The 27028-nt window shown below is 37.3% G+C and overlaps 1 protein-coding gene across 1 annotated transcript in view; it reads right to left on the bottom strand.

Moving 5' to 3' along the window:
- LOC114050000 (formin-2-like) overlaps window positions 1–27028 on the bottom strand; it is a 473042-nt gene that overhangs the window by 342459 nt on the left and 103555 nt on the right. The window lies entirely within an intron of this gene.

Raw genomic sequence — 27028 nt, 5'->3', positions numbered from 1 at the left:
AAATAAAAGAAAATAAAAAACCTACTTTTTCTTTTCTAGGAATTCTAGTTTTATTTTTGCCTGAGCTCTGTTTTTCTTTCAGGATTTGCTTATAGATGTTTTAAAGTCATTCTCCTCTTTTGGATTTGTGCCTTAAGCATATCTGTCACCACAATAGATCTTTATGTTGAGATTCTTTGTCTGTTTGTGCTTCTTCCAGACTACATTGTGATTTTGGATTTTATATTAAGGCTGGGTTATATGCACTTTAGGATAGAATATCCTGACTGGGATTTTTTCCTCTTCAGTTATTCAGCTGCTTTCTTGGGCTATTGAGTGTTTTGTTACTCTAATACGTCAGGAACAACTTAGGCTAAGACTTTCATTTCAGTGCTCTCAAAGTGGGGCAATACAAGACAAAGTATGACAATTGCCCACCTAGTCTGATGTCTTCAAGCTCCTGACCTAGATTTGGGTCTGTGACCCAAATTATACTAATATGGGCTTGACACGGGTTGCAAGTTCCAATAGGCTGCATCTGGATTCAGTCATTGTCAGGCAGCTGCAGAGTTCTGAAGGTTTAGAATGATAGAACCATATGCTTCTCTCTGGTCTGTGGGTGCTCCACTGGTTATTCTACTTCAGGCTTCAGACTAGGCTGTAGGCTGGAACTGAGTTCCTGTGACTACATGGGATCAGAGTCACAAGGTTATGGTTTGCTTTTGAACTTGTTCCTAGCTCAGTAGATAGTCTAGGGCCTATGACGTTTCTTCGCTCTGGAACATTAGACCTAGGTGCAGGTCCCTGCCTCAGGAAACCTTGGATCGCTTAACCAGAACTGACTAACAATAGAACTGTCAGTTGGCATCTGTTCCTGCATCCTGCACAAGGTCAGGAAACTTACATGATGAATTTGGGACTTCTTCTTGCCTGGTGCACAGGCCTGATCCTCTTTCAGGTCCTATGTGCTAAAATATTCTGTATAATACACCCCTGTTCAGCCTCTATCCACTGACCTAGGCTGAAATAATAAATCACTGATATTTTTAAATATCCTGATAAGGACTCAGTGTGCTATGTTTTCTAGATCTTTGTGGAAGAGTTGAATTGGGGAGCTAAGCTGTTGTTCTTCATCATCTTAGCTCTGGTCTCCCCAATTAATTCTTAACTGCCAAGTCAAATGGCCTGTAATCAATTGTCATCATTCTTCAACTTTCTGCAGTGTTGACCACCCTCTCTTTGATATTCTCTCATTGGAATTTTCATGACGCTTTCCTAGCTCTTTCCCTACTTGTGTGACTGCTCGTTCTCAGTCTACTTATCAGAGTTTCTTTGTCATGCCCACTAACACAGTCACATTTTCATTTACAAAAACCCTTTAAGTCAGGGGGTTCATAATTTAGGAGTCAGGGGTTAGATTTCAGTGGGTTCATGAAGATGGGGGAAATGACATCTTTGTTTTCACTAAGTTTTGGTTTCATTCTAAATTCTATATATTTTATTTTATTTTAAAATATTCTGAGAAGGGATCCACCAAATTGCCAAAGGGGTCCATGATACAAAAAAGGTTAAGTATCCCTGTTCCAACCTGTCAGATATGAATTACACACATTTTTGAGAGGTTGAAAGAATTCATTATCAGTAAACTCTTTTTTCTTCTCTACAAGACATTTGTTGTTGATGAAAACAAACAATAAAATCATATTTTCATATCTACCATTAAATTTTTAATGTGACCCCTACCCTGGAAGTCCAAATCCTCAAGGTTAGAAGGTCAATTTACATTTCAACTAACACAATAAGGTGACCTGGACCTAAAGTAACTGAACTACTAGAATTTTTTTTTTTGGTGGCAGGTGGTAGGGAGGAGGGAATATATAACTACCTTAAATATAGGTCTTCAGATAGACTGAAATATAACAAAATGTGTTTGAGAAGTGTTACCCTATAACATATAAGAAATTCATGAGGTAGGAATAACTAGGACTCAGGGCTCCCAACTTCATATTCACCCTTTGTCCACACTTCCTATCTTCTGTGATAACATTTAGTAAGGGACCAAAGGAACCAGAGGAAATTGAAAAGGCAGGTCCATCCTGCTAAAGATCAAAAAAGTTAATCATTTCTTTGTAATGCTGATGAACTCTCTAATATATTTACTAGTTCCATTTGCTTAACACCTAGTCCTCTAACATTAACTACATGAACCCATTTCTTGAGACATTAATCATATTTTATAATTAGGCTGTCACTTTTCAAGCAATGGCAACCAGATAGCATGTGCAAGTTGATAAATAACAGAAAGGTTTCTCCAGGATGAAGGTATGTTTGCATATCCATACTTCCACTTCAACTAGCCCCAAACAGCTTCCAGAGCCATCAGCAAGGTAAATCTCTGAAGCAAAGTCTTGGAAAATTATGAGGATATTGCCATAACATAATTTACCCAGGTAGGAAAAAGCATATAATTAATTCAGGCAGGAAGATTTTTTTAAAAAAAATGCTATCTTCATGCATTCATTCAGAAATTCTCATGGAATTAGTGACCAAAGGTCTTATAGTCTTTTGTCATATAGTCTATTCTTACTTAATTGTGCTAAAGGTAGAGTGAGGGACAAAGAGATGACAACTCAATACTCATTCATACCCAGTTTAAGGTTAATTATTTTCTTTCAGTAGATTTATTTTCCTAATTATGCCCTTCTCAAGCAAATATTAAGATTAATTTGCTTTTTCTCAAGATATAGTACTTGGGTAATGTGGAAGGTTTAGGAAAGAGGCTTAAAACACTCATAATTTTTTTAGTGTTGTGGATAATCAAGCAATCAATAAACATTTATTAAGTGCTGACTATGTACTATGTATTATGCTGGGGATACAAAAAGAGGCAAAAGACAATACCTTCCCTCAAGGAGCTCACAGTTTAATTGGGGACACAACAAACAAACAAATATCTACAAAGTATACACAGGATGAATAGGAAATACTTAATAGAAGGAAGACATTATAATTTAGAGCAGTTGGGAAAGGCTTGCTGTAGAAGATGGGGTTTTGTTGGGGATTTGAAGTAAGCCAAGGAAGCCAGTAGGCAGAAATGAGGGAAGAGAATATTCCAGGCTTGGGGATAGTCAGAGAAAATTTTTGTAGCTGAAAGATGAAGTATCTTGTTTGTAGAATAGCAAGAAGGTCAGGGTCATTGGATTGATGAATAGGTGCTGGAAAGTAAGGTATAAGAAGACTGGAAAAGTAGTAAGTGGCTAGATTATCAAGGGCTTTGAATGCCAACCAGAGGACTTGTATTTGATCCTGGAGACAACAGAGAGCCAGCCAGTGGAATTCATTGAGTAGGAAGGGTGATATGGTCAAACCTACACTTTAGGAAACTCACACTGTTGGCTGAATGGAAGATGTATTGGAGTGGGGGGAGACGTCAGAACAACCATCATGCTATTGCAAGAGTAGTGAGAGTATCAGAGGAGAGAAGGGAGAGGACCAGAGAGATGTTTAAAAGATAAAATCAATAGGACTTAGCAACAGATTGGATGTGAGGGGTGAGAGGCAGTGAGGAATTGAAAATAACTCTTAGGTTGGGAGCCTAGGTTGAGGGACTGACAGAATAGTGTTGCCTTCTTTAGTAACAGGACAGGTAGGAGTAGGGGAGGATCTCAGGGGATAGGTACTGAGTTCTGTTTTGGACATATTCGGTTTAAGATGTGGACATCTAGTTCAAGACATCTGAAAAGGCATTGGAGTTGTAAGCCTGGAGGTCAGCAAAGAGATTGGAGCAGGATAGGCACATTTGAGACCCATTAGCACAGAGATAGTGATTAAGTCAATGGGATCTGATGCCATCATCAAGTGAAGTAGTGAAGAGCACGGAAAAAAAGTCGGCCCAGGACAGAAACTTGTGAGACATCCAACCTTACAGGGTTGGGGATTGATTGATCTAGCTGGGGATCTAGAAAAGAAAGAGTGAGGAGAGGTCAGATAGGTAGGAGGAGAACCAGGTGAGAATAGTATCCTGAAAACCTAAAAAGAAGAGAGTATCAAGGAGGAGAAGATGATCAACAGTGTCAATGACTACAGAAAGGTCAAAGAGAATAAGGACTGAGAAAAGGTCTTTGGATTTGGCAACTAAGAAATCATTGGTAACTTTGGAAAGAGCTGTTTTGGCAGAATAATAAGGATAGAAGCTAGACTAAAAGGTCCTGAGAAGAGAGAGGAGAGAATAATTCACAAAGCAGATGACCCACATCCAAATAACTTCAGATTAAATTCCCCAAGAAATTAAATTTCCAAATGAAGAAAATCACAATGATTTTGCATTAGATTTATGAGCTCTATTTATAAGTGGAGCTGAATGCCACACAGCACAAATTATACAGTCATAGGAATCCTCCTTTAAAAGTTTGCAATCTACAACTGATTGGGTAGCCCTCAACTCAGTGAAAAATATAGTTTCAAGCATCTAAATCTAAAATAAACCTCTGTTAAATAAATTGTGCTTTCCTATTGACTTCCATAATCTATCTACATAAGATAAATATTATATTGGAAAAAAATTTGCACATTTACTATAGCAAATGATCATACACATATATGCACATATGCACAATGACAAGGATGCAGCCAACTTCTATCACATTATTATGTATTACTGTAAATAAAAGTAAAAATGTCTTTCTAATAAACACGCAGCACTCAGAATGTTAACAAAGCTACATTCTTCACAAAATCTACCTCTGCTTCTCCATCAAGATGTATAGGTAAAGCCAAGGTTTTTGATGGCTATGTCAGCAAAGGGTAAGCTCTGGTAGGTTAACCTTCTGTTCTCTTTAATCATTTTGAGCCATGAAGACTGTCAGTAGTTCTAATGATAACATAATAGTGTCTATCAAAGTCAGCATTTTTATGATGCAAAATGAACCTCAAAATTCTCCATAATGTACTCATAATACATACAATTGGCATATACTTTTAAATAAAAAAACACAGAGAAAAATATAAAAGCAAATTTTTTTGAAAAAATGAATATGGGATATAATAAGCTTTGTATATTCTTTCTTGTGAGATATTATGTCTAGAAAAATGTTGTTTTAAAATCTTAATCTTTGATAGTAGACATTGCAATATCCTTTGGCTAAGGAATTATATACATTACCCAGCCAAAATTTCTTGATTTTTGTATTATCTTATAAGTGGGTGGCAACATTTTGGCCTTATAAATTGAATACTTATATATCAAAAACCTAAAAGTGACTATTTTGAAAAATTCATGCCAAGAATATTTTTCCAAAGATTTTCTCATCCCCCAAAAGAGAAGATTAGTGTAGCATTGTTGTTATAAATATTGATAAGAAAGCCAAAAAAACACTAGAGCTAAGTTCTTGTTGAAAAGTTAATTTGTTCATCCTTGAATCTGTCAGATATAGATAGTATATATTTGGAGTTCAAGAATATGAAAATTTCTCAATATCTATGATGTCAGCATGCTAACACCATAAATTCATTTTTATACCATTCAACTAAGGTTATATTCATTATTCATTTTCTACCATAGCCTGGGATCCAACTTCTCTCTTTGGAAACCCATATCCAAGTTCTTGGTAAATCATGATCGCTCTTTCCCCTTAGAATATGGGAATCCTACCATTTTCAGAACAAATTTTATGTCCCTTACATATTTTCAGATTTGTAATGCAATGGGATGATGATTTTTGTGTGTCAGAGTAAAAATGCTCCAAATCACTTATAGCTGAACCTCAAATTCCTCAAATGTAAAGTGGGGTTGAAATTTGCATTAAATACTTTATAGGGTTGTTGTGAAAAAAAGCATCTTGTAAACCTTAACTTCCATGTGAAAGTGAACTATTATCATCACCTTTATGATTCATATAGTTTGCTATACTGTGTACCAGCCCCTTTTTTTCCTAAAACCAAGAGTTGTTGTTCAATACTGTCTGTCTCTTTGTGACCCCATTTGGGGTTTTCTTGAAAAAAATACTGGAGCAGTTTGCTACTTCCTTCTCCAGCTCATTTTTATAGATGAGGAAACTGAGGTAGATAGGGTCGCGTGACTTGCTCAGGGTCACACAGCTAGTAAGAGTCCAAGGCCAGATTTGAACTCACAAAGATGAGTCTTCCTGACTCTAGGCCCAACACTGTGCCATCTAGTTGTCCATAATAAGAATTAGCATTATTTATAATAAAAAAATCCTGGGGGCCTTTTATAGTATGATAAGGTATATATCAACCAATCTATGGTCAACATTATTTATATATTTCTACTAGTGTTAGCTATAGCAATAAGACAAGATTGAAAAAATGAGATAATATACATTTTTTAAAGAAGAAACAAATTTATTGCTTTTGGCAGATGCTACTATGGTTATTTAGAGAACTCAGAGATTCAACTAAAAATAAATTCAAACAATACATTCAATAGACTAGGAGGATAAACTCACAAAATCATCAGTCTACATTACCAACAAAACCTAGTGGAAAATGAAATTCTATGAAAATAAATATAAAATGTCTGCAATGTATGGGATTCCACCTACCAAAACACCACTCAAAACTTATTGAAAACTCTTTATAAATATGTAAAATTACTCTCTCTAATCATAACATCCTATCCTTCTGCTTCTTTTACTTCTATGAGCCTGATCTTTGCCTTCATCATGATCTCTAATCCTTCAAGCCCTCCATGTTTTCCCATTTCATCAATCTATTCTGGTTTTAGTTCTAATTCCTCACAATTTCAACCATATTCTCAATCATTTCAATAGTATACTTCCTTCCACTCTTGAAAATCATTCTCTACCACAACATTTTAATGCCCCTCCCACTCTGCTAATAATCTCTACTTCCAATCTTCTCTTATTCCTATTTTTAAACTGTTGGGCACAGAAGGAAATAACAAACCCTTGCTCTCTGGAACCATTATAAGATTATGCCACCCAACATCAACTGGGTCCTGACTGTAGTACATTTTTTATTCATCTTTTATTCTCACATTTTTCACCATGCCTTTTTTCATGGCCCTATATCCCCACCCATCATTCTCAATAGACAATCTCACTACTTCTTAAGAAGAATATCTAGGCTTTCTTTCCAGTGGCAGTGTCCAGAGGTTAAATACTCACTCACTCACTGTGTGATCACCATGCAGTAAGCAGAGGAAAAGACCTGAGAGCCACCTTCCCTTTCTTCCTAGTCAAGTGGCCCTAAGAAACACACTTGGGATTTTGGTCTTGTTTCTTTGGTCTTTTCCAGTTGTAGTTGCAGGAAATAGAGTTCCCCCACCCAGAAGGTCAAGTCTTGGGGGACGTTGGAAGCCAGAGTTCAAGGCCAGATATTATAGTAAGCCTTACCAGGAAGCCCTAAGAAACAAGGGGCCTGGAATAAAAGTTTAGGGAGATGCTTTGGACTTGGAACTTCATGGGCCTCAATGCTATGTAGGGTTTGAATTAAGCTATGAACTTAATCTCCCTCTTCTTCCTAGGGACAAAATGTGGGTATGTGGGAGAGCTTCAGGGGTTTGGGATATGTCCCCCAGGTTGGGATGAGGAGGAATATTTGTATGCTTCTTCTTGCAACCTTACCTTATGTTACTCCTAGCCTTAACTCACCTTACTCCCCTTCACTTATATTAATGTATATCTCAGCCAAACAAGACTATTATTACCCATTATCATCTGCTCCTTCTCATCTTATTCATTCATGCAGTCTTCCCCTCTTCATTTTTTTCATAGCAGTTTATTTGTACTGCTGTACTTATCTGTCTACTGTAAGAAGTCTTTGAGGTATGTCTTATTCCTCTATTAGATTATAAACTTCTTGAGAACCTATTTCTAAATTCTTTTATATCCCTCACTGCTTTGCATATAATAGATGATGAATAAGTGTGTTGGATTATCAAAAAAAGTTTAAAAGGCAGATTGTTTAAGATAAAAGCTAAATATAATAGTACTTCAATGATCCTTTACAAGGAGGCATTTGTCTCTTTAATTTATTGTGACTAAGGATACTTTATTAAGATTGGCTATATCTGAACCAGACCCCTTGGCCACTTACTTTTTTTGTTTCCCCGAACTTTTCCTGAAATTCTTGTATACTTTGATTCTCATCTTAATTATCAACCCTTATTTGATGGCAAGATTCAGAACTTATGTTTTCTTTTAATTTCTGTAATTTGAAATACCAGGAAAATGTCTATTCAAATGTAGTTTCAGTAATAGGTTATAAAACACAGCCCATAATTTTTACACTTATTTTCTCTGTTGCCTTTTCTTTATTCTTCCCAGATTTCAAATGATATTGTGAGCACAATTGAGAAGAAAAGGACAATATAGTTGAGTAATGTGAGGCACACAATAAGCATTTAATAAATGCTTATTGATTATATAGCATGAAATAAGTATGAAAAGAGGTTAGAGATGAATTATGAAAAGCTTTAAATGACAAATGAAAATATCTGTATTTTATATTAGGAGCCACTGAAAATTCTTTAAACAACGACCTGGTCAGGTCTGCACTTTAAAAATATTCTCCTATTAGTTTATAAATCTATAAGATCAAGGATTGGGTATTCTTTAATCTCTGTATTCTCTAATCCCCTTCCCTCAAAAAACATTTAATGACTATTAAAGTTACAATATTTCAGTCTGCATTATACAATTCAACAGAATTATATGCTGTCATGCATTATTTGCACATACATTTACATGCATATTCATGTACATTCATATCTCTTTCACAGCTTCCTTGAAGGCAGAATGAATGTTTTATGTTCCTCTCTCAAATGAGATATTTGTTAAGAGCATGGACAGTGCTGGGCACAGAATAGGTACTTAATAAATGCTTCCTCCCTCTGCCCCCAATCATCCCCTCATTAGCCAGCAAAATGTCCCATACATAATGAGTGCTTAGAAAGTTTTTTATTAATTTGAGCTATAGCCTTATGGAGCTATAAAGAACTCATTCCAGCTTAATTACTATTTTTAGACATGACCTCCAAACCTGCCCTTGTATCTACATCAGACTAATATTTGTAATTCATGTATTTTGTACCACCATTTCATATTAAGAATATGAAAGGTATAATTTCATTTTACCTTCCAGCTCTGCTCTTGCCCCACCTTACTCAGTGGGGGGTAATATCCTGAAAGAAAATCAATGTGCTATCTTTGCCTCTTTTCTCACATTCACATTTCAGTTTTATCTACTTGTCAGGTATTAACACTTTGTAATTCATAGCATGGTCAGAAAAGAAAACTCAGCAATTCTTTAAACTTTTTAAATTCTTTTTTAGGAACTTCTGCCTTCCCACTTCTCATCTGTCCATCTAGTCAGAAGTTTAATTCTGGAGCAATTACTGCTGCTGTTTTAATCACATTATTATCATCTTCTTTGTCAAAATATCACCTCCCAAAGAGTTTCTGATTTACCTCTTCCTGCCCCCCTCCTCCAAGTTGGAAGTGATCTCTCACTATTTTGAAGTCCTCAAGTTATTTGCTTGATAGAAGTCTTATACTATAGTTTTATTTGGTATATGAATTAAATGATCTCTAAGGCTCCTACTAGTTATAAATTCATGATCCTATGTTGTCTCTACCCTACTAAATTGCAATCTATTTGTGCACAGGGATTGTGAATTATTTCCCCTTCGGATCAACTATATAGTACATAGCTTACAGTCTTGTACATAGGAGGTGCTTACTGAATACTTAAACATTTCATCCAAGTCCATTGGATTTCATTCAAATTCAGACTGTTCTTTCTTGGTATTAATGGTCTCTATCATTTCATCTTTTCTGTCTAAGCTTTCTATGTGTATGCTTTGAAGCAACTCTACCAACCCAATCTGGCACTGGCAGATCATGTTCCCAGAGGGTGTTCCTATGGTGAGGTTGTGTCTTTAATGCAGTTTGTGAGCCTCACTAGTGTGATGCCTCTTCATGATTACGGATTAATATCAGTCAGCTAGACTTTAGGTTTTTGTTTGTTTTTTTAAGGGAAGAGTATTTTACTCTATTAGAGTAAAGATAATTGGTACAAAACATCCCCCAAGTCTTTGACACACTTCCCTGTAAGTACATAGAATGTCCAGGGGATGGGGGATAGAGCCAAGATGGAGGACTGACAGGAAGTAAGGCCAAGCTCATTTCTACAAACTCCTCCTAACAGATATAAAAAAAAAAATCTGAGTCAGAATCCTGATGGGAAAATTCAAACAAATAAACAAACAAACAAACAAACAAAACCCACAGTTGGTATTTTGTCCAACCCACTTAGGTAAAGGGGAATAAGGAGGTCTTTGGACACTAGAGTTAGGGTCAGGCTAGGAGCATGCTGTGGATGGAGGATTTTAGTTACCAAGGGGAGGCTATGTGCTGGGACAATAGGAGGTCTCAGAACTATGCTGGGGCACCCCTACACCTACCCTGGGACACTGCAATGGGGATAGGAGCAACTGGCAACTTTGGGTTGCAGATTCAGGGCAGAGTGAGAAGGGCACCTGTGCAATGTGCATGCATGGCAGTTTCAGATAGAGAGGTCCTGTATATGGATAAAGGAGGCTGTTCAGAATACAGCAGAAATGGTGGTGTCCAACAAAACTCAAGCACAAAGCAAAGTCTCACTTCAAAAGTGTAGCCCAACCTGTAGAGGAATAAAAAGAGCAGAAATCCCAGACCAAAGGAGGTCCCACAATTTTTCCACTCTGAGCCAGCAGGGCCTTCCACCCAGCTTATGGTGTTCTCTTGCTTGGACCCAAACCCAGGTCAGGAACATGCAGAGCTCATATAAGGAGGCTCTGGATTAGACTCTTTAGAGAGCATGGAAAGCTTTCAAGTCCTTAACCCCTCCCTGAGATCCTGGAATAATATTCATTACTCCCAAGAAAGCAGCGGCAAGACCAGCCCAGACCTTGCCTCCAGAAGTACTGCAGAGCCCTGGACTAACATTAAGTCCTGGAAGAATGGACAAAAAAAAAAAAAAAAAACACCACCATAATGGTGGGAGGGACATCTAAAACTCAAACACAGAAGACAATGACTCTAAAACATCTTCAAGCATTTCCTCAGGAAAAAATAAAACAACATAGATTGAGCATAAACTCAACTATAATTTCTGGAAGAGCTGAAGCAAGATAAAAGCAGTTCAAAATGCTTTTCATAAATGGAGTGAGAGTGTTGGTGGGGAAAAATTGGAAAAGAAATGAGACCTGTGGGAGAAAGAACTGGAAAGGGAATTAATAGCTTAGTACAAGAGGTACAAAACCTTGATCAAGCAACAAACTCCCTGAAAATTAGAATGGATCAAAATTTATAGATGTCTATTTGTGTGCTATGATTACATGAGATAATTTCCCCTAACCTTTCTTTCCCTCCCCCAACACAATGTATTCCTCCATGAGGCAACAAGAAATATTAAAACAAAGTCAAAAGGCAGGAAAAATAGAAGAAAATACATGATATCTCACAGAAAAAACAAATGCTCTGGAAAAGAGATTGAGGGAAAAGTTTTTTTTTTTTTAAATCATTGGCCTATCTAAATACCTCAACTAAAAATGAACCTAGACATCATGTTTCAAGAAATCTTAAAAGCTCTCTTAGAATCAGAGGGTAAGGTAAAAGTAGAAAAAATCCATCAGTTTTCTTGTGAAAGAAATCTAAAAATGAAAACTCTCAGAAACATCATAACTCAAATTCAAAACTTCCTTGTCAAAGAAAAAAAATTACTGAAAACAACCAAAAAGAAAGAATTCAAGTACTAAAGGAGCCACAGTCAGGATCACAGATAATTTAGCAGCCAACACTATCAAGGAGCAGAGAATGTGGAATATGATATTCCTGAAGGTAAAGGACATGAGCTTACAGCCAAGAAATACTTACCCAGCAAAAGTGAATATAACAAATGCTATAGGGGAAAATGAATTTTTAATGAAATAAAAGATTTCCAAGCATTCTTGATAAAAAGACCAGAGCTGTGAAGAAATTTTGAAGTACAAACACAGAAATGAAAAGAAACATAAATTAACAATGATGAAGGACTAAACAAGGATAAACTGCTTACATTCAAATATAAGAAGATGATACTGTCCCCTCTGAACCCTATCATCATCAAATTTTATAGAGGGAGTCCAATTCGACAAGCCCTGGGCATGATTCAGTTATATTTTGATCTTAAGAAAAGAATAGAGGGAGAAGAGGAATACATTGTGATGGAGGAGAGAAATAAAGGTTAGGGAAATTATCTCACATAATCATTGCACACAAATAGACATCTATACAAACAAAGAGGGGCAGAGGAGATAGCTGACACTTAAACCTCACTCCTCTAAATTGGTCAAAAGAAGGAAGAATGCATACACGTACATATACAACACACACGTACACACATACATACACAAAAAAATAGTTGCATACGGAAATACATTTCACTCAACAGCAAAATAGAAAAAGGAGAGATGGAAAATTAGAAGAAGGGTGGATTAAGAATAGGATTACTCCTAAAACAAATTTAAAGATATACAAAAACACAGCTTTTTTTTAAAGTAGAAAAAACAAGAATTTGAGGGGTTGCTTACAAATTGGAAAATGAATGAACAAGTTTTCTTTCATGGATGTGATGGAATACTATTGTGCTGAACTCTTATTAGTGTAATGACCAATCATATTGCAGAGGACTAATGATGAAATATGATACCAGCCTCCTGACAGAGAGATGATCAGAGCACAGATTGATACTCAAACACACACACACACACACACACACACACACACACACATATATTTATACTTTTATAAATGGAATGAGTTTGCAGAAAACAATTGGAAAATAAATGAGAGCTATGGGAGAAAGAATTAGAAATATAGATAGATATGTAAAAATATAGACATACATGTGTATATATATATATAAATATATATATATATAAAAATATATATATATATATATATTTGTGTATACGGAGAGATAGATAGGTAGACAGACATAGATATAAATGTAGGCAGCTAGGTGGTGCACTAGATAGACCACCGGGGCCAGAGTTAGAAAGATCTGAGTTCAAATTTGGCCTTAGACACTTAGTAGCTGTGTGACCCTGGGCAAGTCACTCAACCTCTACTTGCCTCAGTTCCTCACCTGTAAAAATGGAGACACACTGAAGAAGTAAATGGTAAAACATTCCAGTATCTTCACCAAGAAAACCCCATGGACAAAGTCCAGAGAGCTATAAAGAATTGAACATGACTGAACAACAGAATACATATATGAAAAATGGGTTTGCTTGACTACATGTTTGTAACAGGGGTTTTATTTTTCTTGATTTCTTAAGGTGGATATGGTAGGCAGAAGTGGGAGGGAGAGAAGGCTTATCCTTATCTGAAAATAAAAATATTTAGTCCAGAGGAAAATGGATTCAAACTTAAAGCACATATGTGGCAAAAGGGTAACTCACAGTTCTCATTGTTGGAATTTCTTTTCCCTCTTTGTGGGGTAATCATAAAATCTCCTTTAGGCATGGTGTAGGTTTTCTTTTGGGCTCCTGGTAGAATCTGGAAGCTGCCCCTCTTTGCCATGTCTAGATTATCCTCAGCTACCTTGCAGATATTGCATCGAACCATAATCCCAGGAGTCTCTATTTGGGGGATAGGCTCAGGCTGGCCATGTCTCTTTACCTTCCCAGTTCTCCTTTTGACTCTACATTGCCACCAAGACATGGCTGCCAGCACCTAGGCCCTTCTCATTCTGGAACATCCCTCTACCACCTGAACCTCCTTCTGCCATTAATGAGTACCTGCTAGGCACTTCCATTTTGGGGATGAGCTCTGCTTCATTCCCCTCCGAACTATGCTTCTGGATCTTTAGATTTCATCACCATACCCCTACATGGGGTACCCTCTCCCCTCAACCCCAACTTTTCAGCTCCTTCTTGTGTGTCTTCTCCCAATTAGAATGTAAGCTTGAGGGAAGAGACTGTCTTTTTGCTTGTGTTTATGTCCCAAGTACTTGGCACGGTGTTTGGCACACAGCTTAAAATAAATGCTTGCTGTCTGCCTAACTGTCCTAGGGACACTGCCAGGATTGGGACTTGATAGTGTTTAAAATCCTTCTGGCCCTCCAAAGTTCACAAGATGTGCCTGTGGTCAGAAAGGGGAATAGGAGGAGACCAAGGAACTCTCATCCACCCCTCCACTCCCTTACCTCCCCCCCCACCCCTGCCAAGCAATTCTAGTGATTCTTAAGAGTTGTGTGTTACTATTCTTTCTTCTCTCCACACTAAGACACTCAGGACTTCCACTTCCAGAAGCCAAGATGTCAGAGTAAAAAGGTAGTCGCTCTCACCATACCCTATCAACCTCTGAAAACCCAGAAAATATCACCCCAGAAAAAACCCTGGAACAGCAGAACCAGAAGAAAGACAGGGTGCAGCAGTGTAGTAGCCCAGGTAGCTAGAGGGATTAACAGGAAAGGCTCCTCTTACCCTGGGGGAAGGGGAGCAGTACGAACAGGAGTCGGCCAGCCAGCTAGTGGAAAGACCTACTTTAGCACACCAGGAGGAGATTCTGGCGCCTTGGCATTCTACAGCAAATGGGTCTCCCAGTGCCTCAGCAAAAATAAGGGAAACAGCACTCCAAAGGGCCCCCAGGCGGATAAGCACCCTGCAGCATTCATCTGAAAGGAGCCGAAGAAAGCAACCTAGAGTTGCCCGAAAGTTCCAGCCTTGCTGATTCCAGCCCAACACCAGGTAAGCTGCCAGAACCCTATAGCCTCTAACTGCCAACCAGGAGGAGATCCCGAAGCCCAGGTGGTCGAGCAGGCAAACACTAACAGCTGGACCTCCTAGTGCCTCAGTGAGGGAGGGGGAACCGGTAGAAACCAGCTCAGAAAACCACCAGGTGCCTCGGCATTCTACAGCAAAGGAGTCTGCCAATGCCTCAGCAGAACTAAGGGAGGCAGCACTGCAAGGGGCCCCAGGCAGATAAACACCCTGCAGCCCCCATCTAAAAGGAGCTGAACAAAGCTAAAGGAAAGGAAAAGCAGGCAACCTAGATTTGCCTGAAAGTCCCAGCCTTGCTGATTCCAGCCCAACACCAGATAAGCTGCCAGAACCCTATAGCCTCTAATTGCCAACATAAGAGGCCCCAGCACACAAAGCCAGTGACCAAGACCTAGGCTCTCAACACAAGAAGCTTGGGTCAGTGCCCTCTGCTCCCCAGCAGGAGAGCTTAATGTCTTTAAAGGCCAGGCAATAAAGAAGCACCGTGAGTAAAAAGAAACGTACAATAGATTCATATTGCGAGAAGAGTGAAGATCACCACGATAGGACACTTAAATACCCATGTTCCGAATTTGCTTGCTTTTTGATTTAAAGCTCACAGTGTTTGATCAAGTTGCCACAACTAAACTGAACACACTAATCACTCCATTTCATCCAATAGCTTTCAAGGACTTCTAAATTTATCAAGCAATGTTCAAACTACCCTAGAGGCTTTGATTGGCCCTCCCAATTCTGCTCTGCTACCGAGTATGCCTCCCCACTCCATCTTCTTTTTCCCTGTCTGAGGGAGATGTGAAGCCATCCAGATGTTGCTTGTTCTCCAGGGCCAGACTTGAAAGAAGGATGTAATGATCAAAGAGATCTCATTATAGGGGGAATTCAAGACCCACTATCTCTATGGGCAGCTCCCCAAGTTCATGAATGTAGACTTCACCTTGTCCCAGAGCAATGTTATCCTGAGATATCTGAGTCAAAAGCACAGGCTGTATGAGAACATTCAAAAAGTCACTCTTGGATATGTCAAATCAGATTAAACCAAATATAGTCACTTCATCTGCCCAAACAATGAAGGGAGAAAGGAGCAATAAATGAGGAATCTCCCCAGATAGCTGAAACCTTTCAATACCCTGCTGGCTCAGAACCAGACAAACAAGGTCCTCAATTCTTTTGCATATTACAATGAACTAGATCTGCTGCTAATTCATGATATCCTAGACTAGACACTTTCCCCTTATTCTCTGCCTACATGAGCTGGCTTTTTTCCCCAGCCCAAGCTCAAAGTCTTTCTGGCTTCAACATAGCACAATGATCACCTCATCATTGTCCATGGTAAACAATGAGGGTTGGCTTGGCCCCTCCCAGTCAATAAAGGTTTTTAATAAAATCTTTGACTGATTTATACACTGGAGAAGTCAGTGTATGCCAGTGCATATCTAATACAGACTTCTGAATATATTCATTGTGTTCTCACTTGATTAAAGTATTAGGATAGAGTATCTTATTAGTTAGTTTAACTTATTAGTTAACTTAAATTTATTCATTTAAGTGGGGTGCTGTGACTTTTGGATTGACTCAGTTGATCCCTACCCTTACGTTTCCATGGAATATCATCTCCAAGGCCATTCAATCAAATTTCCTCAATCAAAGCCTTTCCTACCCTCAGACATTAGGACCTGGGATCAAATCCAAGCTCTCTTTACCTACCCCCTGCATGATCTTGAGCAAGTCCCTAACCAGTTTCTTCATTTATAAAATTAAGACATTGATGATCTCTAAGTTTCCTTCTAGCAAAATCTAGGATCTCATAATGCAGAAACTGATCAATTTTATTGAGTATATTCTAGGGAGAGAAGTTTGTGTTCCTTGGTATAACAGAGTTGGTCTTTCACTGACCTAATCACAGGAAAAAAGACCATGTAAAGAGGTGTTAAATTGTAAAATTGACGGCTATGCAATCTCTTTAGAGGGTACAAATTAGTCTCTTGAGGAAATCAGAAAGGGGCGACAGGAGTATGTGAAGAATGATAGACTATGCTTCAGGATGACCTCTGAAAGTTGGTGCCTCAACTCCAGGACTCTGAGAACTGAGTTCCTGAGGAGATGAGCAAAAGAAGCATAGAGCCAAAGGAGGAAAAAGCTATAGGGAAGCCATGTTGAGCTCAGAGAAGAAGACCAGGCAGAGGCAATCACAACAAAAAAGAGGCCCAGGACTCTGGGACTGAGAGTACTAGGACTGATGGGGAACAGAAGTTGTATTGCTGAAAACTGATCTCCGCTTACAGACCTCAAGGCAAGTAATCCAGTGTCTCCTTTATTCCCTTGAGCTCCTTCTTGAGGACCTGACACTTTTTTTCTCCTCTGGGAGGAGGGAAGGCAAAGGCATCTGTTTACCTTACTTTGTTTTAAGTGTTTACTTTGCCTTTATAAACAGTGGTAACCACCAGCTATTACCAGTTGTACTTATAGGGACTGCAGTTGAAAGGAAGCAACTGAGAAAGGAAGAGTCTCCAGAGAAGAGATAGAGACACACTAAGGTATTTTGTCAGCCAGTCTCTGGCTGAGGGCTTGATGCTAACAAAAAAAAGATAAAGAGAATAACAGATCCTTTGATGTTGCTCCCCAGAGTGGAGAAGAAGCATTTATACCAGGAAATTCATCTGGGCTACAAGCCAGTGGTACGGTTAGAAGCAAATAAGAGTAGTTGAAGAATCCTGATCACACTGTCCCCCTTAACACAATTGTACTGGGGGGCTTCAAGATAATGAAAATACAATCCTTATACATGAAAAAAAGCTTAAATATTTAATTTGTTAGACAAAAATGAATCAATTGCTGGGTGAATTGGGCATGTCAGTTCACTGAGCCTCAGTGCCCTCATCTGTAATCATAGGGGAGGATATAGGTAGACTAGTTTCTAAGAGCTCTTTCCAACTCCAACATTCTATAATGCAAATCATACTTGTCTATCTCTATCTATCTCTCTATCTCTATCTTCATGACCCATTTGGGTTTTCTTTGCAAAGATACTGGAGTGGTTTGCCATTTCCTTCTCCAGTTCATTTTGCAGATGAAGAAACTGAGGTAAACAGGGTTAAATGACTTGTTCAGGGTCACACAGGTAGGAATGTGTCTAAGGCCAGATTTGAACTCATGAAAACGAGTCTTCCTGGTTCCAAGGCCAGCACTCTATCCACTGGGCCATGTAGCTGTTATAAAGCAACATGTTAATAAATAAAAAATAATGGAATATAAAATGTGCATTTAAGTGTTGCCTCTAGTAAAGTCCTATTCTAATACCTTTTTAGTCAGTCAACAAGTATGTATTCAGTACTTATAATGAGGTAGGCACTGTACTAAGTACTGAAGATTAAAAAAGAAAGAAAGAAAGAAAAAAAACTGTCTCTGCCCTCCACGAACTCACATTCTAGTGATGAAATTAATGTATATTGTAGGTACATAATTATATACCTACAAGATATGGACAGAATATATGGTAGATATTCTCAGGGAAAGGCCCTGTGGGGAGGGAGGAGAGGGAGAAGGAAAGAGAGACAGGAGATAATGACCTCCAGAAGGTGGAATTTGAGCAAAGTTTTTGAAGGAAGCCTCGGAGTCTCTACGAGACAAAGAAGAATATTCCATGAATGTGCATGGTACTGAGTCCAGTGAAAAGGTACTGAGTCCAAAAAGGAGTGTCATGTTGGAGGAACAGAGATCTGACTTTAAAGTTTAGAAGACAGTGAGAGGAAGAGAAATGGAGGAACCTAGTATAGGCTGATTTTTCAAGGAACTCAGCTGAGGAAAAGGAGAAACATGAAAACTAGCTAGTAATGGTAGTTGAAGGTATGTCTGTGGGTTCTTGAAAGTTCTTGTAAGTTTAGTAAAAACCACTGTAGGTCCTCTCAAACTGGAAATGCTTTGGTTATCTTATTAATTATAACCTTAGAAAAAGACTGGTAAAGTTCAGGGAAGCTTATCACTAGAAGACTCATCTCCATGTGATGATTCCCGGCTCCTATCCCCTACTTCCCCAGCCAGAGCCGCTCCTGATGTTAGCAGAGGACAGCAGTGGGAAACAGCAGAACACATCTATGTAGTATTGAACTAAATACTTAAGTACTGAACTAAGTAGAGAAGTGTCGGAGCAACTCAGTAAAGCTGTAATCAGAGAGCTAAGTGTCTGTGATCCACAAAAAAACTGCCTATAGAAAGTGAATTTTGACACAATTTTCAAAAAAATGTGAATAAATGAAAAATGTGATGATTACATATGAAGCAAGAATCTAATTAAAAACTTTAAAATAAAATTCCACTCCACTTCATGTTGATAATTATCTTGCCTGTAAGTATTTTCCCAGATCTTGGGAGATGGGGAAAGGAGGAATTACATCTAAACTATGCCACAAATAAAGAGATGTTTAATTTTGTTATCTTTCTTCTTAAAAAAATTCTAATACTTGCTCCATAAGTCTAGATATGTTTGTTAATAATAACACTGTAAGTGGACAATGCCACTATACTCATTTAACAAAAGAGAAAATAAGAAAATGAAAAGCTTGGCTCAGTGTGGAGAGCAGCAGTCCTAGAGTTGGAAGAACTGGGTGCCTCTGACATTTATTACTCGTGTGAAATTTTTTAGGTAACTTTACCTCCTTTTGTCTCTCCATCTGTAAAATGAGTTGGGCTAGATGACTTCTAAGCTCTAGACTGTCTTTCCTTAGGTCTATGTTGTTATGACCAATTTGCTTAATCTTGATAACATGGTGGTTTTGATTAGAAAATAATAACTTAATGTCTTTTAAATTTTAACCTCATAATCAACTCTACAAACTAAGAAAATATAAATGAGAGTAAAATCACCTTTGAAAGTTGGCCTTCTTTTTGTCTGCAAAACCTGAGTCATCCTTCAAATAATATTTCAATATCCAAAAGCCCTGACAGAACTGAGGACTATTTAAAAAAGTAAAGTATTATGAAATTAATCAGAAACGAAAGTTTAACCCCAATTTAATTTTCTATCAGGCTTTCTTTAAAATAGACATAACTTCATGAACCTCTCTAGAAATGTACTCAAGGGATAGCTGTTATCCTTTCTTGCCACATAAGTTCCATCTTTCATTGCTTTAGGCAACAGACTAACTGGCAGCAGTGTTGAGGGACGCTTCCCAGCTGAGGAAATGCTTTATGAATCATGTGTTTTTCTAGGCATACTGAACTCTCAGAATTATTAACTACAGCAAGATAGTAAAAGTCAAAACTCATTCAGTACATTCCAGGACATTCAGATTGAGAGAACAGGTGCTTGAAAATTCACAGCTGAAGAAAAACTTACAGGACACTTTCCAATCCTGCTTCAGGGCTAATACAAAGTCGACTAGGCATTCTCTCATTAGGCTGAAGCTTTTCCCCAGTAACCAGACTGGACCTTTTATTTCTGTCATTCATACTCAGTAAGGCTTGGACCATATAACTTTTGAGTTCCTTTCCAACCCTAAGAGTAATAATCACTATGACAGCAAATGCTTTAAAACTCCAAACCTAGAATGCAAGTTTTACAAAGGAAAGTGAGATACATAACTGCCATCTAGTGACAAAAAAGAGGAAGGCGTTATACCTCATAAAGGGGGAAAGGGAGTTTGCTTTGCTATTTTTTACTTCAAAGTTTTGTTTGCAATGAAGTTTGAGAGCAGTAAGGAGTTATAGACAAGCCCATATAAAAAGGGGCATAAGTTTCTTAACAAGAGTTATAGGATATTGACATGTTTTCTAGAAGATTTTTTGTGATTCCTTCTATCAAATGATACAGCTAATGAATAAAAATTGTAGAAAATGAATCTTCGAAAAAAATCCTAAAGATATGATTTCTGGCTCAAAAGGACAACTATTACTAAAGGATGATCTTTATTGTGAAACTATGCTCCCTGCATGCTGCTCTAAGACCAGATGCCCTCAATTTGGACTCTTCTAAGATGCTGGCTTATCTTAAAAAACAAAAACAAAAAAAACTTGCCCAGAAAATGTGCTTATATTTACATGATAAATGAAGTTTTCCTGTTTTTCAAGGAGTTCATTTATTTTCTGGGCAGGTGATTTTACTGTTGAATATGTAATCAGAAATACTTCTAACACAACCAATTCTCAACCACTAAATCATCCTGCTCTGTTTAACTTTTGATTCTGTTTTTTCTTGACAACCCTTGGTTGTTCATTAGCACCAAGAACAGGAAAGAAAAAAAATGAAATTAAAATGATTCCAGTCCATATTTACTCTTCAAGACTCATCAACATCCATTAAATCAATTCATAAGTATTTATTATCTACACCTACTACGTGCTGGCCTTTATAGATAAACAAAAGTGAAACAAGCCATGCCCTCAATATTCTCACGTGATGATGGAGCTGACAAATATAGGTAAATATAGGTAGAATCAAAAAGAATAATGGGGCAGGAAAAGAATATGGGCAGTTAGGAAGATGTTGATAGGTTTCATGTAAAAGATCTGAGTGTTGAAGGTAATGGGAATTCAAAGAGGTTGTAGTAAGAGGGAAATAATTCTAGCCATCTAAAATTTTTTCGGTATCTAAAATTTCTTTTATCAGGTCTCTTCTCTCTATTTGTAATGTTTTTTGTTTTTCATTTGGAGAGGTGAAATTTATTCTTTTCTTTCATAAACATCCATATTACACACAATTTAAATCAATCTATGATTTGATTCCCACTTTGTATAGAGGATCATAGATTTAAAACTAGGGGGAACTTTTCATGTCATCTAATTCCATTCACATATGAGAAATCTGAGACCAAAAGAGGTAAAGTAATTTACCCAAGGTCATATGGATACTCATCAGCAATCAGAATTTGAAACCAGGTCATTCTTTCCAATTCACCAGATTGCCTCCATTCTGCCATGGTAAAATTAAGAACATTTCATGTCCTGGGTTTCTCTAATTCATCTACAAAACCAAGCTGTGGCACAGTTCTTCCTGTTACTTAACGATTTAGATTGCTATATAGGCATAGGCCATCGAACATCACTAAATAGCTGTGGAAAGCCACTGTTACAAAATATTAGAGTTCACCTCTTAGGAACAATGTCATATATAATAAATAGAGAAGTTAACACTTTAGGGAATCAAGCACAAAGGGAGATCATTACTGATCATCCAATTTATGTGTTAGAAAATTGGCTGAAAGTGGGGTTTTTAAAATGGAATCAGGTAATTATGTACTCATGATATTACTGCAGAATGACTCTATTTTATGACATTATTTATGTCCATACTGGCAGCAGTCATAGCTCAGATGGTGATAGCTAAGTCCTCATTGGTCCGAAAGGTGGTGCTGGGGGTTGTCATGGGGAGGAGGAAGGAAAGGTATCCAGAGGAGGGTGAAGGGTTTTTGTTAATACTATTTACTTTAAGTGATTCATTGATGCTTGTTAAGCTTCCAACTTCTCCCTTTTGTTTCCCCCTAACCTTCTTTTCCATAGTCCTTAACTATTTATGTATATTTAGATAATAATTATAAATTAATGCCTTTATTTTAACAATATCTCTACTCAGCCTACCATTCTTTCCTCGCCTCCAATTTAAAAAAAAAAGATTGCTTTAAATCAAAATTCTGAGCTAATTTTTTTTGTTAGCAACATTTATCTTAGTGTCTCAAATGTAATGATGGTTTCCCTAAAGATTTTAAGATATGCTTATGATGCTAAATGTCTAGGAAACCAGAGAATTCAACCTGGTCAGGGCTATAGCCTTATTGTTCCTCCAGGTGGCAGTCATGTTTGTTTTTAGATGACAGGCGCTCTTTCCTTAGACTCACAAAACCATAAAATATTACACCTTGGAGGAAACATAAACATCCTCTAAGCCAACCACTTTATTTTATAAATAAAAAAAAAACTGAGACATGAAGATAATAATCCATTTTCTTATTAAGGTTACAGACCAAACTAGTAGCAGAAAAAGGACAAGATCCTGTTCCATTTTCATTATATTGTAGTAGCAGTTTTGCACATGTGCTCCAGGAACCCCCCATTCAGGGGTCCACAAGGTAAGACTATTTTCACAAAAATTCTAAGACATTTTAGTTTTTAGTATGATAAATATTGGTAAAATATGGTTTTAAAAAACCTCACATAGTGAAGCTCTTTTGGGAGTCCTCAATTTTTAAGAGTATAAGGGGGTCATGTGACCACAATTTTTAAGAACTATCATTCACCATGATTTGACAGAACACACACTATCTTTTTGCTTGTGACTCTAAACACTTGGCATATTCAACAAAGACCTATCACCTTAAATTCCAACCTGGCTATAATCCAATCTGGCTTTGTGACCAAGATTGTCTAATGACTTTGTATATAAATACTACTGCAAATAATAATGATTGATTTCTTTATTTTGGTATTTTTCTGTAGTAACCACATTTATTTTGATACATGAATCTGGCAGACATAACACATTTTTTTGTATGTGGGGAGGAAATAAAGTTCTACTATGCCAATTTAATAGATAAAGAAACTGAATACTCAAAAAAGTTAAGTGACATGTCCAGAGGCACTTAACTAGGAAGCATTAGAGCCTGGACTCAAACCAGGACCTTCTTTCTCAATATTCTTTTCATTACACCAGACTGACTTGCTTTTACAGTTTATAAAGGGCTTTCCCCAAAGCAACTGATAAAGTATGTCTTGAAAGTATTATTACTTTCATTTTTAAGTTGAAAAAACTGAGCCTCAGACAAGATATAACTTACCCATAGTCACATGGTAGGACCAAGATTCAAATTCATATCTTCTAATTCCAATCAAAAGTTCTTTCCAATATATTACACAGCCTCATCAAGAGATGCAAAATCTGACTTCTACACCACATATGCTTTAAAAATAACTTGAGATATCCGAAATTGCTTTTCAATGAGTTCCTTAATACCTTAGTTATTTTAGAAATTCTCACAGAGGTAGAAGTATAAGTGACATGTAAATATGCTGTCATGGATAATTCTATGTAGGTATCTTCTATAGCTAGCCACAGTCAATCTCTGAGCCATCTGCTGTCTGGAAGATCATAAAATTCAGGAGTTTTTGTTTTTGTTTTTTAAATCAAAAGCCTATCCCTGGTTTCACATCAAGGCAGATATTTTTAAATTTTTTACAGTGAATAAGTGGAAAAATTATTTGTTTACTACTTGGCATGATTCTTCTTGTTATAGGGAAATGACAGATGGCCAGGTAGGTGAAGCAGTTAAGAATGGCACGTAGCTATTGCAGTTCAATAAGATGTAGGGAAGAGACAAAAGTCACTGCCAATGCCATGAATCCAACAAAGTAGGATAGCTAACTTACAAGCAATTCCATCATATCCCATTTTTTACCAAAACTGAAAAATATCTAAAGCAAAACATCTTTCCTTTCCCTCCCCCAGATTGGTTCCTCCTCATGATCTCCCTGTTTCTGTTAATGGTACAAGTCTCCCACTTAACTTGCATAAATTCTTGGTACCCTCTTTGATTTCTCTTCATCACAAGTTATATTGAAATAACGCCAAGTTCCATGAATTCTACTTCTCCAGTATCTCCAATATTCACTCCATCTCTTTTCCATTTTTGTTGCTACCACTATAGACGTCTCTCCCCTTTACTTAATAATAGTCTCCAAAGTAGTCTTCCTCTCACTAACTCCTGTTCAGGATTATCTACCCCCTTTCAGTATGTCTTTTGCAGTGGTGCTATACATATCTTCCTGATTCAGAGATGTGGCTATAGGAATATAGATTTAGAGCTGAAAGGGTCATTAGAGGTGATCTACACCAATCCATTCATTTTATATAAGAGGAACTGAGGCCTAGAGGTTGACTGACTCGTCCAAGATTATCCAGGTAGTGACAGAGCCAGATTTGTACCAGATCACCTTTGTACCAAGCTGCTATATTACTCTACTGATCAAAATTCTCCAATATTTCCATATTTACTATAGAAAAAGCCTTGGACTCCTTGACACGGCATTCAAAGTCATAATTTGACACCAATTTACCCCTGCAGTCTTATCTTACACTACTTTACTTAATATATGTCTGAATTTCAGGCTTTAATCATCAGTTAAGTCTCTACTCAAATGACACTTTTTCCATGAAGCCTACTTTGATTCATCCCAATGTAAAATGATTTTTCCTTCTTCAGAACTTGAAAGATATTTCGTATCTCTAATATGTACTTGTCATACATCCAACTTCATGACCACATTTAGGTTTTGTTTGTTTTTTCTTTTTTTTTTCCCCACAAAGATACTGGAATGGTTTATCATTTCCTTGTCCAGCTCATTTTACAGATGAGGATCTAAGGCAAACAGGGTTAAGTGACTTATCCAGGGTCACACAGCTAGTGAAGTGTCTGAGGTCACATTTGAACTCAGGAAGATGAGTCTTCCTGACTTCATGCCAGGCACTCCATCACTGTGCCACCTAGCTGCCCTTGTCATACATACTTCACTATAAGATTGAGAGGTCCTTGAGGGCAGAGACTGAAGCCTTATTTAAAATATATGTGCCTCTAGCACTTAGCATAGTATTTTTTCACACGGTGATACTTAATATATCTTTGCTGAACGAATTTTGAATGAACATGCATGGGTACTCTATACACTGAATACTTTCACTGTCTTTTATAATGGAAGATAATGGAGGTGGTACATCATCAGTGAAAGATATTACTCTAGCAAGTAAGTTAATAGAAATAGAAAGTAACAGGTCACAATTTGCTATAAACTTTAAAATGTCCACAGCTTTAGTGAAATGTTTCAACAAAGACAAGGTACAAATGTGAAATGAGAGCAAAACACAGTAATATTGTGTTGGTCATGTCATTGCATAATATTTCTAAGAAAGTAAAACTGAATATTGATCCAATGAGAAGAAGAGGCCTCTCTGTGATGAAACTCCCAAATCAGGAAGTTGGAAGGCCTAGAGGATATTAAGTTCAATGCAATCTCAAAATCTCAGTTCGGAATTCTCTCTGTTCTGGAGCCAATTTTCTTTGCGAAGCAGAGAAACTCAGGAATTTATCATGTCTAGTAAGAGAAATAGCCCTCCAAAGATTTATTAGATTATTATAAACTTCATGTCCATGAAAGGGAATGTTAGAGAATCTTCACTCTTGACATGAGGGGGGAAAGGCTAAATGTTTCTTTTTTGAAATGACAAGGCAAAGGACATTCTTGAAGTTCAGCATTATAAGAAATACTCAGATTACCTCAGTTTCTAGGATCTAACCAGATCTTTGTTTTGAACACACAGAAATCTGAAGGAATTTTAGATGTTTAAAAAATAACAAAATTTAATCCCTACACTTTTCATCCTTGTCATAATTACAACAGTGATATATCATCTTCCACTAAGGTTCTATTCCAATGCTTTGTTATGGAATGGGGGCAAGCCTGTTCCAAACTGGAAAATCTTGGAACAATATTATTAATAACAATAACAACAACAATGGGGAATTGCATCATGCTTTAAAGGTTTGCAAGTGCTTTAATCTATACTAGTGGTTTCCAAAGTTTTTCTTCCACAAACCTCTTTCAACAACATAAAAATGTGCTGTGAATTCCCAGGGTAATTCAATATTGCAGGTCAGTTGTTTTTCAGTTGTGTCAATTCTTCATGACCCCTTTTGGGGTTTTCTTGGCAGAAACACTGGCTTGGTTTGCTATTTCCTTTTCCAGCTTGTTTTACAAATGAGGAACTGAGACAAGCAGGGTTGAGTGACTGGCCCAGAGTCACATAGCTAGTAAGTATCTGAGGCTGGATTTGAATTTAGGAAGATGAGCCCTTCTGACTCCAGGCCCAGCACTCTATCCACTGTGCCATCAACTGCCTATAATTTATTACTATATAATAATATACTCTTTATAGTCAATATACTCTTTATAAGTATTTACTGCTCAAGGCATCATTGAAGAAAAAAGGAATCAACTCGCCCATCTATACAATATCATTTGTTTGGAGGCATGGTGATACGGACTGTATATCTACTGCCTGAGGGGAAGTTCAGAGAGGCTCAAAACAGGACAGATAGCCATAAAGAGAAACATTTTTAGTCATTCTAAGTCATGAAAAGTCATGAAGGTAGGGAGCAGGGTAGTGATCTGTACTGATGGAAAAGAGAGCTCCTACTGATGGAACTGTTAACCTTCAAATATTTAAGAACAGATTCAAAGTAAAACCTAATAGATAGGTGTGTCCAATTAAACTTTGGTCTTCAC

The sequence above is a fragment of the Vombatus ursinus genome, unplaced genomic scaffold (assembly GCF_900497805.2).
Source record: "Vombatus ursinus unplaced genomic scaffold, bare-nosed wombat genome assembly UNPS02014798.1, whole genome shotgun sequence".
NCBI classification, from domain to species: Eukaryota; Metazoa; Chordata; class Mammalia; order Diprotodontia; family Vombatidae; genus Vombatus; species Vombatus ursinus.
This window is presented reverse-complemented; position numbering and strand designations above follow the sequence as displayed.